We start from the raw sequence: 15043 nt of genomic DNA, 5'->3' as shown, positions 1-15043 counted from the left end.
TATAGTTCACATCCAAACCAGGTATCAGCCCCTTTCATTAAAAAAAAGGGGGAGGAGGATCCCTGGGTGGCTCAGCGGTTTAGCACCTGCCTTTGGCCCAGGGTGTGATGCTGGAGTCCCAGGATCGAGTCCCACATCAGGCTCCCTGCATGGAGCCTGCTTCTCCCTCTGCCTGTGTCTCTGCCTCTCTCTCTCTCTCTCTCTCTCTCTCTCTGTGTGTGTGTGTGTGTGTATCATGAATAAATAAATAAAATCATAAATAAATAAATAAATAAATAAATAAATAAAATAATTTTTAAAAAGGTACCCAGAACAAATGGAAGAAAAAATGTTTTAAATCATCGGTTTATAAAGAAAACTAACCTACAAAAGTACCATCAGGAACGACATGTAACTTTAGAAAGTCTTAGAAGTCAGATTACATGGTCTTGAAAATAACATAAACTTTACTTAGCTTCTTTTCTGATTTATCTTTGAGACAAAGTGTTATTTGATCATTCCAATAACAAGATAATTGACAATGTTATCAGAATACTGTACAGAAAACTTATCATCATAATAGCCCTGTGAGACTGTAGGATTTGCAGAGCAGTGTGTAGAAAAGGTCATGTAAGGCATGTCATGGAAAGTTCCTTAATGCCTTTGAAGGCATAATTTTAAAAAATTAAAATCATGACTCATACAAATATGAAGAAACATGTATCAAATATTTTATTCAATTCATTAATTACTAATGGAACAAGTAAAGTAGTAAGGCTAGTTAAGAGAGTGAAGAGCTGTGTATTCACAGGCAATCTAATAAAGGAATTTTAGAATAAGATGCTAGGTTAGTTAGTTACAAACTGGTTAATGTCCTACAGACCAATAAGCCTTAACATTTGGCATTTTCTTTTCTACCTGACAGAAATGATTTGCAACTCTACTAAACAGAAATCTACAAGTTAACATGTAACTTTACTTAATCTGGGATATTTAATTCAATAGTAAATAGAATCATGCAACAAAGTACATCCTTTTTTTTTTTTTTTTCCAGGTTTTATTTATTTGAGATGGAGAAATCATGAGCAGGGGGAGGGGCCCAGGGAGAAGCAGACTCCCCACGAGCAGAGAGCCATAGCCTCCATCCCAGGACCCTGAGATCAGGACTAGAACAAAGGCAGACACAACTGACTGAGCCACCCAGATGCCCCTAGAGCAATGTACATTCTGATAAGTAATTAAATAACCTTTGAATGAGTCTGTGTCCTCAGATTCCATTGAAAGGGCATACTGATCTTTTGGCCTTATAAGGATATATCCAAGTTTTAGATAACCTTTCTTAAATTTTTGGTATTCATTTTTTTAGTCTATGAAGTTAGAGGCAAAGTACCTTCCCCTCAGAAGTGTCATAAATATGTGAAAGGTGTAAATTTACGAGGTTTGCCATTATACTACTAGTAGTGGATTAAATATATTCCTTCTTTACCAGTAAAGTTCAGTGAACCATGGAACACAGTGTACAGTAAAACTTGACAGATTAAATTGGCAGAATTTCAGGTTCTGTATTTTTTAATGTGTTTTGAAGTATTTCTGTTAATGTCAGTCAAATGTATCTAATTGAATATGCATAGTCCTAGGACTATTAATATGCAGTACCTCATGTTTCAGATTAATGCCTGATTTAATCTCCAATAAGAAATTGTTAGTCTTCCCTCAGCCTTTTCTTTAATTTTATTTAACACTTTCAAAATGGAGTAAATGATAGTTAAATTAGAAGTTTAACATTTTCCAAAAGGATATCTATGTTGGTTTAGTGGTTTCATGGCTCCATTTTTAAGTTCAATTTTGTAGTTATTGTTGTTTTTAATAAACTTTCTATTTTTGAGTAATTTTTAAATATATAAAAGTTGCAAAGACAGTGCAGACTTTTTGTATACACCTTTTGCCCAGTTTCACCCATTATAAATATCGTATATTGCTATGGTACATTTTGTCAAAACTAAGAACCTCTTGTTAGTACATTACTGTTAACTACATTCCAGGCTTTATTTGGATTTCACTTTTCCATTATACCTTCTTTCTTCTCCCAGGATCCAGTTCAGGGTACCACATTACATTTAGGTGTCATATTTCCCCAATCTCTTCTAATCTGTAACAATTTCTCAGTCTTTCCTTGTTTTTCATGACTTGTAGAATGTATCCCAATCTGGATTTGGCCGATGTTTTTTCTCATGTTTCAACTGGAATCATATGGGGTTTTGGAAGGAATACCATAGAGATGAAGTGCTGTTACCATCATCAGGGAGTTTGTGATATGCATATGGTGACATTAACCTTTATGACTTGAATTAGACAGTGTTTGCTGGTTTTCTCCACTGAAAATGTACTATTTTTCCCTTTCTTTGTCCTTTGGAAGTCAGTTATTAGATCTAGCCCACCCTCATTGGAGGTGGGAGTGAGGGGTTGGGAAGTAGGAGATAGAATTAAGCATCACCTCCTGAATGTAATGTAGTTAGAATCATGTTAGTATGTAACCTTTTCAGATTGGTTTCTTTAGTTTAGCATAATATACATTTAAGGTTCCTCCACAACTTTTCATGGCTTGGTAGCTCATTTCTGAATATTCCATTATCTGGATGTGCCACAGTTTATCCATTCACCTACTGAGGAACACCTTGGTTTGCTTCCAAGTTTTGGCAGTTTATCCTAGGCTTTTCATTTTCCCTACTGTGGCCCTTGAAGCAACCATTTCTCCAGAGAGATGTGGTTCCTTTTATTGGAAAATGTTATTTAGAAACCAAGATTTAGTCATTGAGTATCTTGCTGCTCTTGGGGGATTATTGCTTCTAAACCCTCTGGGCAGACAGAGCTATAAATAATTTTTTTAAAGATTTTTTATTTATTTATTAGAGACATAGAGAGAGAGAGAGGCGGGGGGTGGGGGGGGGTGGGGGCAGAGGGAGAAGCAGGCTCTATGCTGGGAGCCTGACGTGGGACTCAATGCCGGGTCTTCAGGATCACACCCTGGGCTGAAGGCGGTGCTAAACCGCTAAGCCACTGGGGCTGCCCAATACATTTTTTAAACAAGAGAAAGTTAAGTGTTTTCATTATATTTTGCCTATAAATACAATTTGTAAGTGATGTATTCTGAGAGAATTGAAGTATACTAAGTTGCAAAACCTATATTCAAAAATGTCACATAATAAAATTCTCCATTTCTTGTCAGAACCAGAATTGGAGGAAGGTTCAGTCTAATGTATTTGAAAGAGTGTTTGATTATTGTTGTTTTTTGTTGTTGTTGTTGGTTTTGCTTTGCTTTGCTTTTGGTGTTTTGTTAACAGGTGTTTTTTCCTTATTATTATTTTTTTAATAAGCTATGAAGGCAAGCATATTTAACAATAAAACATGCTTTCATCTTGGACATTGCTGTTGGAAATATAAATTGGTACAGCTTTTCTAGAGAAATGCCTTTTACCAAGAATTTCATTTCTAGGAATTTTTATTGAGGGAATGATCTTACAACTCTGTAAAAGTGTATAAACAAAAATGTTGAAAGCAACTTTGCTTATACTAGGGAATAAATACTAACGATCTAAATGTCCATTTAGGAAGATAGATTAACCATCAGTGTACCAAGAAAACAGTCATCATCATTTACCATCTAGGTATAATGAACCTTATTTTTAATAAATATTTTTAAGCAATCTTAAGAATAATTTGCAGAGGTAAAAATAAGGGGTTAGTGAAAATCAACATTTTTAGAATTTTAATAATATAAACATGCAAACCCAGATTTTTGAAAGCTGCTTTATTGAGAGAGAATTTATTTACCATAAAATTCACCAATTTAAAGAATACAATTCAGTGGATTTCAGTATATTTTCACAGTTCAAATATCACCATAATCTAATTTAAGAATATTTCTATCAGGGGTACCTGGGTGGCTCAGTTGGTTAAGCATCTGCCTTCTGCTCAGGGTCCTGGGATCAAGTCCCATGTTGGGCTCCCTGCTCAGCGAGGAGTCTGCTTCTCCCTCTGCTCTTTCTCCCAATGATTCCCAACCAATGATTAAATTACTTATTTTTGTCATTTTCACATTTTTTTCCAGACACTTTTGTATATATACTTGCCTTCAGCCTTTGTTCACTTTTAACCTATCAAATAACTTCTGGTGCAAAATGTAGATGATAAAAGAATATTGTCACATATCCTTTCAGCAGACTGGTGTGATCCAAGTTCTTATTGCATGTTATTGCATGATAAAATCCTAACTGTAGAATAACTAATTGAATAAAAAATATCATATTTCCTTTTTGCCCTTAGAAATATATTATTCACTTATTAGTTCTTGGGTTTGAGAAAATTCATTTAGGGTATCGTTATCTGTACGTTCACAGTCTGAGATTTCACATATATAACCAATTTCACCATTATTATTGGAGGCTAGATTGTTACTATCTGTCTCTCTGCATTCATTTCCTGACTTGGCTAATATTTATGAAGCATCTTTATCATTTTTCTTCTCTTTGTCATTGTGAGTGAAAAATAAAAGAACTCAATTCTCAACTGTGTTCTTTCATAACTACAAAAAGATAACATTTGTATCTCCAGGCTTTTCTTAGACCTTTTTGAAAGATGACACAATACTTTGTGTACTGTAGTAAGAAAACTGAAGATGAAATAATGGTGATGATATCTCTCACACTACACCTTCCTCTTATCCACTATGCATCCTAGACATCCATCATTTCTATTTTCAATGTTTCACTCTTTTTTAACTTCATTAGGAGTAACTGGTGAGTAATGATGAAATAATTTCTAGGGTGATGAAATAACAAAATGTTTAAATATACAAGAAAAATAAGATCAGTAAACCCCATATATATCTTAGATTCGTGAAAGGATTCAATGAGTTTTATTCTATTTGAATAAAATACTATAAATTTCTCTGTCTTTTGGATGACCTCTGTAGTGGCTTGATTATGTCCCCACAAAGGACAGTCCCTGTGAATACAATCTTATTTGGAAAGAAGGTATTTGCAGGTGTTAAAATAGTGGCCTAAATTCAATGACTATTATCTTTATAAAAGAATGAAGGAGATTTGGATTCAGAGACATGGAGGAGATAGGCACAGAAGGAAGGAAGACATGAAGAAGGCAGCAGAGACAGGAGTGATTCTGAGGAATGAATGCTAAGGATGCTGAGAGCCGCTGGAAAGTAGTTCTTCCCTAGAACCTTAGAAGGAGCATGGCATTGCCAATACCTTGATTTCAGATTTTTGGCATTTATAGCTGTGAGATAATGAATTCCTGTGCTTTAAGCCACCGAGCTTGTGGTAATTTATTTTGGCCACCTTAGAAAATTAATATAACCTTTAAGAAAGTATAAATCATGAGATACTGATTTTAAGAAATAGTTAAAACTGCTCAACTAAAGACTCCTAACTATAGACAACAAACTGATGGTTACAGAGGGGACGTGGGTAGGGGATGGGTTAAATAGGGGGTGGGGGTTAAGAAATGCATTTGTTATGATAAGTGCCTGGTAATGTATGGAAGTGTTGAATAACTGTTCTATACACCTGAAACTAATACATCACTATATGTTAACTATACTGGAATTAAGTTTTAAAAAATTCTTTCCCTTTCAAAAAACAACAAAAATTGCTCAACAAAGAAATTTAAAAATTAAAACTGGGTATAATGGAGTGGCAATAAACTGAGGGTGAAATTAATTATGAATCGTCCAAACAATGGATTACTGTACAGCCATTAAAATTGGTGATAAATCTTTACATGTTATAAGAAAAACAGTGGTTATGAAATAGGAAGTAGAATGTGCCTCCAGGTTTTACAGTGTGTGTGTGGTGGGGGTAGTCTGGAAAAATATGCACCAGTATTCAACTAGTAAACAGTGGCTGTCTCTACTTATATTTATTTTCTTCTTTAAACTTGTCTTTTATTCAGATTCAAAAAACAAGTATTTATTACTTTTTTAATGAGAAAAGAATTAGCTGTTTCCATGGTAGGTGGGGAGAGGGATAATCGACTTGGGCTTCAAGTTGATTTTATTCCAGTTTGATGAATTGTTTGCTTTGTGTTTGGTATAAGCAATCTTAAACTCATTCCCCTGGGTCATCTCACGAGTGCAGATGCTGAGCTCAGAAGCCATGAAACATTCATACTCAGGATGTACTTATCCTGTTAAGTGGCTTTGGTAAGAATATCAACATGTGAATCTGAGTTAGACTGAGGTATCCTTTATAACTAAGTGTGAGACTGTCTTCCAGCCTATATAACTTTCTCATTCTTCATCCACTTGATGCTTATCTGAACTTTGTTGATTTATACTCATTTGATTTTCAAGAGTTTTATGATTATGGCTATTTTATTTGTACTGTGCATTTTCATGCACCTCTGTGTTTCTAATGCCCCTCGCTATACCATGAGAGTCCTTTTTCCATATCTCCTTCCTCCAAGGCTCAAGTGAAAAAGGGCTTTCTCCTTGACTCCTTCCATTTTTCTCAATAGAAATTATGTTACTCTTTTTCTCCTCTCTTAAAGTACTCCTCTAATCTCATGTTCTAAAGAAAAAAGCTCCTCTTATTTTTAATGTTTAGCCAGGTCATACTTGTTTTCATGTCTATCTTACAAATTATAAACATCCTATATATCTATGTCTTCCAGAAATAGTAGATATTTGGTACATATTGTTAAATTTGTAAAGCACAGATTCTCATTCTTCTAAACTTTTCTGTATAGTTTCTACTATAAATTTAAGCCCACAACAGAATTGAATATGTTCATCACTTTTTTAACTCTGTTTCATGGAAAAAATATCACCATGAAACTTTGAGATCTTTATTTCCTGAATGTGTGTGATTAATGATGGTTCTTTATGCTGTTTTCTTTACAATGGGACCTTAAGACAAAGAGATTTCTTCTTTTAGTGTATTATATATATTAAAAATTAACTATTTTGATGGAAATAAGAATTAGCAGACAATTGGTATAAAAGACTCAGGAACTTTGTTATCACTTTATCAATTTATTCATTTGTGCAGTATAGCTAGGGAATGAGCATTTCAGGCAAATTAAGCAGCAAGTGGAGAGGGTTTTTATAGTTAGTAGGAATATTTAATTTGTTTGGGTACAACACAGGGAATATGAATATTTGGATTAACCAGGGGTTAGGTATTGCCAGGTAAGATTGATGGAAGTAGATGGGTACAGAAGGTCATGATAGATCCAGGAGGAGTGAGGTAATAGGGTTAGTGGGTGATGAGGGAAAAAATGATGGACTTAAAGAATTGGAGGTCTTAATGGAGAACTGTTGGTGTGAAAGTGCTAGGGTTAAAACCTGCACAAATTCGAGGTAATGATCAAAGAATGGTGTTGTGAAATTCCTATCTCCAACATGAGACCTCTGTTCAGCTCCCATCTGTAAAGTGCCAGTTGTCTTCTCCAGTGGCTGTTGTATAACCATCTCAACATGCTCAAACTAAATTCATCATCATTCCCTCAGTCTGTTTTTTCCTTCTGAATTCCCTGTATCAGGAAATGTCACAACCATCTTTCCAGTTTGTCAAAGCAGCTGTGTGAATACCATCCCCAGATTTTCTTTTTCCACACTCATTTCATCTTTTCACCCATTTGTGCCTACTTCTCTTTGCTTCAACTATCCTGAACTGCTAATAAATTTTTAATAACATATAAGTGTTTCTTTGCAGAAGTTGTTTTTCTACATGGAATGCCCTTTCCCCATGCATTTGTCCAGCTAACCCCTGCCCATCCATCTAAACTCAGCTTAGAAATGATCTCACTCAGAATCCGCACTTCCACCCCCACATCTTGCTTATTTAAATACCCTTCTGTACACGCATGTTGCTTTTATTCTTTCTGTTTTATAACACTGGCATCACTTTTTTCTCTATAGCTTAGAGTTAGTTTTTGGATTTAGGGACTGTTTCATTTTATAACTTTATTAATACAGAATAAAGACTTGAATACCTGTTAGGAAGGATTTCCACCAATTCTATTTATTAAAAAAATTAAAATTGTCTGCTTACACTGCTTATCTTCCTATTAGCCCCCAAATTCATCAGACTGTATCTTGTTCCTCTTTGTCTTCATAGTTTCTATTACTACCATTTGCCTGATTCAGAGCTCAAAGATCATTCTCAATTTGATTGAACATTTGTTGAGAGTGAGCTGTGTGCCAAACACTAGGTTAGGTGCTTGGTTACAAAGATGAACAAGACAGATATGATCTCAACCTTCATGACCCCATACAATCTAATGAACAAGATAGGCATTAAATAAGAAATTCACAGTGTGGTAGCTGTTACACAAAAGCCTGTCCTGAGGCAAGAACAGCATATGGCAAGGGAATTTCAACCTTGTCTAGGTTGAATTGAATTTAGAAGTAACCTTATCAGTAGAATTATTACACGAGAGTGCATTTTAAAAATGTCATTTATATTTAATAACGAATGGCTGTTATATTTACTTTGGATTCTGTTACTTTTCTGTTCTTGGGATAACAAACCTGGTTAATACAACTTTCCCTCCCTATTATAGAACATTTTATGATGTACAATCTTTTAGTTACCCAAGTACATGTTATCTGTATTTGGTTATGGAATGTCTTTTGGTCTTTAATGTCATATTTGATACTTTATCCTTGAATGAATTATATTTAGCCAAATCATGAAAAGCTAGCAGACTACCTAGCTTCTCTGTCCTGTTCCTTTACCTACTACCAAATACTTGGACATTTTAAATTAAACTTTATATGAAAGGTTGTGATTTTCTGACTTTAGGGCAACAGCCAAAATAAGATATAGACATCATGGTCTAGAGAAATGCTCGAAAAAACTGAATAGGTTTAACATAGGAAAGACAAAGGGGAGCCATACTTTTACATTTTCTCACATCTATTTGCTGGGCTTTGGTGAGAGCCCTGGGTGCAGATGAATAAATGATTTTTTTTAAAGAACAGCTTTATTAAAAAAAAAAAAAAGAACAGCTTTATTGAGATAAACCCACTTACCATAAAGTTCACCCTTTAAAATGTACAGTTCAGGGGATCCCTGGGTGGCGCAGCGGTTTAGCGCCTGCCTTTGGCCCAGGGCGTGATCCTGGAGACCCGGGATCGAATCCCACGTCGGGCTCCCGGTGCATGGAGCCTGCTTCTCCCTCTGCCTGTGTCTCTGCCTCTCTCTCTCTCTCTCTGTGTGACTATCATAAATAAATAAAAATTAAAAAAAAATAAAATAAAATGTACAGTTCAGTAGTTTTTACTATATTCACAAAATAGTGCAATTGCATTTAGGGCCCAGGGGTGCACGAGTACCTGGCTCTGAGTGTCCCAAACAGACCAGCTTTGGCCACTTGCTGCTGGCAAAACCCAAAGGCAGAAAGACAGGTTATGGTGAAACAAGAAAGGAATTTATTTCAGTGAGTCGTTCAATCCCTGGAAGATAGTGGACTACTACTATACCAAAGACAATCTCCAGTGCTGAAAATACTTCCAAGTATTTATAAGGAAGATGTGGAACAGAGGTCCATGAGTGTGTGCGGGTGGGCAGTAAAGGTCAGATCAGTCATTGTCATAGGGGTCAGTCATGTGAGGGCTTGCTGATGTCAGGGCAGTTGGTGCTCAAGGGGGTAGTTTTGGTTCTTATCACAGGATGCTTTATCCACTTGGCCTTTTGCCCAAGTGAAAAAATAAGATGGAAAGAACATCAGTTAGAAAGTACAGTCTGAAGTAAAAATGGTGGCATTTTAAGACACAGCTGGGTCTCGTTTCACAAACCATCACCACTATCCAATTTTATATTTTCATCACTTTAGAAAGAAATCCCTTACACATTTGTAGTCCCCTCCCACCTTCCCTGCAGCCCTGGCAACCACTACTACTGAATCATCAGAAACAGTAGGAGTGTGGCCGAGCAGTCTGTGTCATGACAGACCTATCAGATAATGATGCTGAGGACTACTGCCCTAGAGAAAGACTTGCTATTCCCTGTTTGGTGGGGGCATCTGGCCACCACTGATTCTGGTGGGATGTGGAAGAAGGCTGACAGTTCCATATGCAAAATCTATCAATGAATCTCCATTTCCTCCATCTCCAGCCTCACCATGGTTCTGTTTGCAGGTCACCTTTCTGCTGCAGTATACTTTGTATTCTAGATAACGGCTTCCATACTTTGACACATTGGTCATCACTCAACCACTGTTTTCTCTCCTCCAAATATTGGTTGAGATCTCTTGTCCGCTGAGGGCCCTCTCCCTCTTTCTTCCTTTTTACTTACTGTTAGTTTAAGATTGTCTCAGGAAGGAGTGAATTAAATATCTGCTTTTTTTTTTTTTGAAGATCTAATTGTATATTTTAAATGATTCATGAATTGACATTCCCCATCTAACAAGCTTCTGTAAATATCTGTGCTTAATTCACTATTTTTTTTAAATGTATTTATTTATTCATGAGAGAAACAGAGAGAGGCAGAGACACAGGCAGAGGGAGAAGCAAGGCTCCATGCAGGAAGCGGGGAAAAACTAGCAGACTATCTAGCTACGTGGGACCCGATCCCAGGTCTCCAGGATCACACCCTGGGCTGAAGGCAGCGCTAAACCGCTGAGCCACTGGGCTGCCCTTAATTCAATATTTGAACTTCATTTTTACTGGCTTGAGTGGTAATAGTTTGCTGTTTAAATACTAGTTAGGCTAATGTGTTATTTGCGTAATGAGTTTGTGTCTTTGATGCATTAACACTGCGGTATCTGCATACCACCTTGCAAGTCAAAACATGGGGTTCTCTGCCTGTTTCTAGTCTTGCATTCCTTTGTGAGGGCAGTTACTAATTTCCCTTTTCTTAACTAAAAGTGTATGAGAGAATAGCCCTATTGTCTCACTCAGTCTGGCTGAGCAAAATATCTGAAGGATTGAATGCTTTTGAAATAAGCAGGTTTGGTGTGAGTTAAAAAAAAATAACCAGTCAATCTTTTGAGGAATGATACAAATAGAACTCATTTTGTATAAAATGCAATGCCTGTTGGCATTGTCTAAAAACAAATGCAGGTTACTCTAGTGAGACACCAATTAATCCTTAGTAATTTGACCATTATGGATAGTAATTGGAGCTATAAAAAGCAAAACTGATATTGTTACTTCTTACAATTAATGTGTTATCTTGTCCAAATTCTATTTTTGCTCTGGTGGGTTTAATTACTTTTTTTAGGAACGGGGGAAAAATCTGTGTTTGTTACATGTTTGCAGAATTTAGGTTGGGTTGAGAACAGAGAAAATTTATGTCATTTTCACTTTTCTTCCCCTAGCTTGTTTTCTTCTACCTAAAAATAACTATGGGTACTCATTTTTTCAGCAGTAATTTTAGTGTTCACCCAAATGGTATGTAACTGTGTTGGACACCAAAGAGGATGTTAAAAATATGGGACAGACTTGTTGATTGACATATAGAGGGTTGCCAGTGATGTTACAGAATGAAGTAGCTACTGAGATAATGTTATCCCTACCAGAAGGTGCTGAATTTGTCCAAGTAAACAGTCATATAGTTAGACTTGAATTAGAATTCACCTTCTATACATACTAAATTTATGTTTAATATCTGAGCCTCCAATTCCTGACTATAAAGATGAATAAAAATGGCCACCTTGCCAAGCCAATGTGATAATAAGATGCTATGTAAAGCCCAGCGTTTATCACAGTTTGATGCTGAAATGGTAAGTGCTGTGATGATGGTCGTCATGACAGCTGAGACCCAGAGAGCCCAGGGTGATTATAATGAAAGAAGCCAAGGTGTTGTAACCAAGAAGAATAGCTGGCAGCCAGTAATCCAGTTGTTTTACAAGAGTAGCAGCCCTGGAGTTGACACAAAGCAGAGGATTGCAACAAATAGTGAGTCTGCCAGAATTCAGATCTCGTAAGACAGAGAAGGTTAAACTTAACCAGTGCCTTGGGATGAGGGATGGAATTAAGACACAGAAATACAATACCTGTCAGAATTTGAAGACTAAATCAAAAGTAAACTCTGAGAGCAGATTAGATCATAATCTACCTTAAAGAGCTGTGATCGGTTGACAGTGATCTATCACTGTGTTCTAGATGCTTTTGTTCTTTGAAGTAGATCATTGCTTTGTCCCTTCTGTGTTTCCAGTAGCCTGATGTTTCATCCTTAATAATACTATAGTAAGAAGGGTGTGATTATAATTTAAGTAATTAGGTAATAGGACAATTGAATAATTAAGCCAATGCATGAATAAGCTCTTTTTTGTTATTGTTGCTTCTCAACTTTATTAAATATACTGTATATACAAAAAAACCCCACGCATTTTAAATATACAGTTCAACAAATTTTGTCAAATTTACAAGGACTTATAACCTCTATTGTCATAAAAATAAAAAATTTATTCCCTTATTTCCCTTCACAGTCAGTCTCCCTTCCTGGTCTCAGCCATAAACAACCATCGATCTACTTTCTGTTGTCACAGATTAGAATTTTCCTTTTCCAGAATTTCATATCAGTGTTTTCTATATAATATTTTATTTAGGCTTATGTAAATGTTATCATACAGTATTTACTCTTTTGTATCTGACTTCTTCCACTCAACATAATGCTTTTGAGATTCATCCAGTAGGCTTGTTCCTCTTTATTGCTGAATACTATTCCATTGCATCGATATACAATTTTTTAATTCATTTATCTTTTGAGGACATTTAGGTTGTTTTCAATTTGAGGCTGTTATAAATGAACTCTATGAAAATTTATGCACAAGTCTTTGTGTGCACATGTTTTCATTTCCTTTGGGTAAGTACCTAGGAATTGCTGAGTTGTATAGTAACTGTATGATTAACTTTATAAGAAACTGGCAAACAAAAAAAAGAAAAAAAAAACTGGCAAACAGTTTTTTAGAGTACTTGTACTATTTTGTATGCCCACCAGCAAAGGATGGGAGTTCTGTTTGCTCCATGTGTTTGAGAAAAATTGGTGTTGTCAGTATTTTTTAGTTATTCTAATAAGTATATATCTCATTACAGTCTTAATTTGCTTTTCTGTGATGACTCATATTGTTGGACTTTATTTTCTCATGTGCTTGTTGGCCATTTATATATCTTTTGTGAACTATCTTTTTAGTTCTTTTGCCCATTGTTGTTAGGTTGTCTTTTTATTATTTAGTTATCAGAGTTCTTTATATGTTCTGGACACTAGACCTTTATTGTCTGTATTTTAGATACTTTCTTCCAGTGTGCCTTGCCTTTGCATCTTTTTTGTAGTACCTTTTGAAGACGAATTTATTTTGTTTATATATAATTTATCACTATTTAAATGTGATTCATGATTTTTATATCTTATTCAAAAGATTACAAAGATTTTCTGTTTTTTTCTCTCGAGTTTTGTCATCGTAGCTTGTACATTTAGATCTGTGATCTCTTCTGTTAGTCTGTATAGGCTCCTAGAAGGCAAAAGGCCATGCCTGATTTATGTCTCTATTTTCCATAGTGGTTAATAGTCTAATAAAAGTTTGTTTAAAAAAAAAAGTTGGGCAGCCCCGGTGGCGCAGCGGTTTGGCGCTGCCTGCAGCCCAGGGTGTGATCCTGGGGACCCGGGATCGAGTCCCACTTCGGGCTCCCTGCATGGAGCCTGCTTCTCCCTCTGCCTGTGTCTCTGCCTCTCTCTCTCTCTCTCTGTCTCTATGAATAAATAAATAAAATCTTTAAAAAAAAAGTTTAATGAAGAAATATAAGAATATGACTCATGATAGATAATGCCAATTGTAAGATAACAAATAGTTGGCTCTAGGCTACTGTATCTATTTCAGAAAATGAATTAACAAGGGGTGCCTGGGTGGCTCAGTCAGTTTAGCATCTGCCTTCGGCTCAGGTTATAATCTCAGGGTCTTGGGATCAGGCTCCCTGCTCAGCAGCAAGTCTGCTTCTCCTTCTGCTTCTCCTGCCTCTCCCTCTGTGATCTCCCTCACTCTAGCTCTCTCTCAAATAAATAAATAAAATCCTAAAAAAAAAAAAAGGAAGGAAAATGCATTAACAAACTTGGAATAACAGATAGGGCCTAGTTAGATATTTTAAAGTAACTTTATCATATGAAAGTAAAATTTCATTTTACCTTCCCATGTTGTTGGTATGAATTTCTCTTTGTATGAATTTAAGAAATTTAGTATTATTAGAAATTTTTTAAAAATCGCCTATAAATTGCACATGAATTCTAGAAACCCCTGAAACACTTCTATGTATTTTGCTTTAGTGAGACAGATTTGCTTCCTTTTTTATAAAATAAAAAGAAACTTCATTTTTGCTCCTGTAGAAGAAATTGATAATAAAGAAACTCAAGCAGCCATGTTCTTTGCTCACCAAAGAAATGTTCTCTCACCAGTAGAAATTAGATAAGCTCAGTCACATGTTTGTTGATAATCATATTATTTTTATTTCTCTTGATATCAACCCCCACTTTATCTTCTGTGATATACCCATACACTGAAAAAATAAAACCTGTGCTTTGCCACTTGAAACAGGTGGATAGGACAGATAAACATACATATGTCACATAATCTCTACAATTTAGAGAATATGCAAAATCTGAACCAGCTGTATTTCACATTTAAGAGGCAGATTTAATGTGTGAATTATGATGGAGGTTGGGAAATAAAGATAAAAACCTAAATGTTTTTGTTTGTGAAACATCTTTTAGTGACTTTTACATAGTTTCTTCAACTGTGCAGTTACTCAACTTTCCTCATGATTCTACTTCAGGATAGTATGGTGTAAGGTTCAATGGCAACATTTTAACTCTAGGCAGACATTTGAACTCTAGGGATTACTGTACAGAGAATTATCTCAGAATTTACAAGCATACCCCTCTTAGCCAAAATATGTGTTTGATTTGATAATACTGGTATTTCATATATAGCAGAGAGTTAAGTGTGACTTGGGAATTTGAAGGCAACAGATCAAAGTAGTTCAATCCAAAGTCTCTACCTTTTATGTAGATCATACCATAATCCATATCATTAAAAGTATTTGTTTTTA

The 15043-nt window shown here is 35.6% G+C and overlaps 1 protein-coding gene across 10 annotated transcripts in view; it reads left to right on the top strand.

Moving 5' to 3' along the window:
• The window catches only part of NARS2 (asparaginyl-tRNA synthetase 2, mitochondrial), a 135718-nt gene that overhangs the window by 56852 nt on the left and 63823 nt on the right, over positions 1-15043 (top strand). The gene's annotated exons all lie outside the window — the stretch shown is intronic.

This window comes from Canis aureus, chromosome 23, assembly GCF_053574225.1.
Source record: "Canis aureus isolate CA01 chromosome 23, VMU_Caureus_v.1.0, whole genome shotgun sequence".
In the NCBI taxonomy this organism is placed as follows: Eukaryota; Metazoa; Chordata; class Mammalia; order Carnivora; family Canidae; genus Canis; species Canis aureus.
Note: the sequence above shows the minus strand (reverse complement) of the source record. Positions and strands in the feature narration are given on the sequence as shown.